Raw genomic sequence first — 2,426 nt, forward strand, 5'->3', positions numbered from 1 at the left:
CTACATGAATGTGTGTGTTTTGTTGCGTACGTATATGTGGGGGTGGGAGGGTCAGGCTGTCTGTATTTTTCTTGATTCTCTTTGATGTTTTTCATTTCTGTTATTGTTTTTAATCTCTGTTAGGCACTTTGCTGTATTGGTTCAATCAATCAAATCTTTATTTGTATGGCACTTTTCATACAAAGAGTAACACAAACAACTTTTAAAATGATGTTAACAGGGTAATGTGGATACAAGGATGCACTGAAAAAATTAGTGTTTATTTGCATAACAGAGATGTTTAGCTGCAGAGGCTGTGTATAGATGAACAAATATGCCTTTACAGGAATGTTGACAGAAGGTTCAGTTTGTGCCAACAGGACACAGTACTGCAAAAATCAGTTTGTCTTGCAGAATTTTAATTTTTTTTTTCTCATTTTAATGTTTTGCTAATAAAAGCTGCTTTACAGCAAACTTAGATATGTTAGTTATATGTTAATTTGCAAACTAGACAAATGGGATAAGAAAATCTCTGTTTCACATTTTAAAAGTAATCTAACACTGTGTTTGCAAATAAACCCCGATCTTACGTGCAGACAATGAAAATGACATATGTTATAATATTCACCTACTAAAAATGAATGAACTTGCCCACAAGACAAAATCAACTTAAAAAAAATACGAAGGGACAAAAGGCTCCATTCTTACAGCAGGCCTAACTTTAGAAAACAGGATAAATGGGTCGAAAAAAAAGCACGATTATATATCAGTCTGAGCAAGAGAGAAATTGAGAACTCCGATTGTCAGCTCTTCCACAGTGACACATGACGATACATACGATATATAGCCCGAATTAACATTACAAACAATAGCTAACATTCATTTCGTGTTGCCTGGCAAAAAAAACCTGAGTTAAACAATAAAAGTTGAGCCTATTTTTATCAATAGTATACAGTTTACGCACATATACATCTAAATTTAGTACTTAAAAAACAGCTCACTTACATTCGTCGAGTTTGACTTTACGTTTGACACCGCAGTCGGAAAAAAAACAGTCAAATGGAAAATCCCCACTGAAATCACTGCTGCTCCAGTCGTCTGTCACTCAAAGGACAAGATAAACTCATCTCTTTAAAAAAGTGGGGGAAACAGCGCCACCACAATTCCACTTTTGGCCAAAAATATATTGCATCTGAAGCGATAATCGCTACCATAGACAATGAATGGGAAAAGTTAGTAAAGTTAGTGATCACTATATCCAGCTCCTGCACGAAAGGTCCCCGGTTTCTGAACCGGGCGGAAACCTATGACACGTTTTGGAACAACTTGTTGTTTAAACTGTACAACGTGACCATAGGTCGCTTTCAGCACTTATTAACCAAGCATGGACGACTAATATCTGATTTTCACTTGATGCAGCACAAAACTAGATATCAAGTTTCCGTAGTGTAGTGGTTATCACATTCGCCTAACACGCGAAAGGTCCCCGGTTCGAGACCGGGCGGAAACAATAAGATCTTTTCATTGTCATATTTCAAACATCACACATTTCCTGACACCGAATGACTAGCTCCTGCTGCTGGAGATGATCAAGAGGTCTGTAACTTCAGATGCGGCCCTGAACGTGGCCCTCAGGGCCAACGTCTTCTTTCAAGGGGACCTGCACAGAGCCTGAGGGAGAGAAAGCCTGGGTAAATAAAGCTAGTTGATCGCCACTGTCGTGGTACCCATGTTGAGTTGCAGTCTTTGTGGAGCCAGCTAGGGCAAACAAAGTCCTGAGCTGTCTAACTTACAAAGAAGTACTAAGTGGTTCAAAACCTGCCAATTGCAAATGACTTTGAGGTGCTTTCTGATGGTGTTCAACATTTCTGCTGTTTGCTCACATGCACAACACTGATGAGGCAGTACATGGATGAGGCTCAGCAGACTGCACAACACTATAATGAGGCACACAGAAAACCCCAGGCCTATGGAGCAATCAGCTCCTCCAGAAAAGCTGCTCTTCACTTCTCTGCCAGATCATTCTTCCTCGTTCCGTAGTGTTTCACTCCGTTCCTTCCTACTTGATGCTGACTTAGGGATAGCATTGGTGGTTCAGTGGTAGAGTTCTCGCCTGTCATGCGGGAGGCCCGGATTCAATTCCCAGCCAATAAAAGATTCCTTTGCTGCACTGAATTCGTCTGTCAATGGAATCTTGCCATCTGGAAATGACTAATACAGTGATCCTGCTCGTTGCCACTTTTCCAGCCGATTCAGCAATGTTGTTTAGCCATCTGACATGGATGAGTTGAGGTGATGCAGTATGTTTGAAAAGGAAACTAATCTCCCCGTCGGGGAATTGAACCCCGGTCTCCCGCGTGACAGGCGGGGATACTGACCACTATACTAACGAGGAGATGTTCGTGAGAAATAGCCCTCTACGCAATGCCGGTGGGTTCAGTTCCCAG

The 2,426-nt window shown here is 41.2% G+C and overlaps 2 non-coding genes across 2 annotated transcripts; one reads left to right on the plus strand and one right to left on the minus strand.

Moving 5' to 3' along the window:
• Positions 1-1,416: 1,416 nt before the first annotated feature.
• trnav-aac lies at positions 1,417-1,489 on the plus strand. The gene has a single exon. It is a non-coding gene; the product is annotated as a tRNA-Val (tRNA).
• An 813-nt stretch (positions 1,490-2,302) lies between these two features.
• trnad-guc lies at positions 2,303-2,374 on the minus strand. Its single transcript has one exon. It is a non-coding gene; the product is annotated as a tRNA-Asp (tRNA).
• Positions 2,375-2,426: the final 52 nt, after the last annotated feature.

The sequence above is a fragment of the Plectropomus leopardus genome, unplaced genomic scaffold, assembly GCF_008729295.1.
Source record: "Plectropomus leopardus isolate mb unplaced genomic scaffold, YSFRI_Pleo_2.0 unplaced_scaffold8297, whole genome shotgun sequence".
In the NCBI taxonomy this organism is placed as follows: Eukaryota; Metazoa; Chordata; class Actinopteri; order Perciformes; family Serranidae; genus Plectropomus; species Plectropomus leopardus.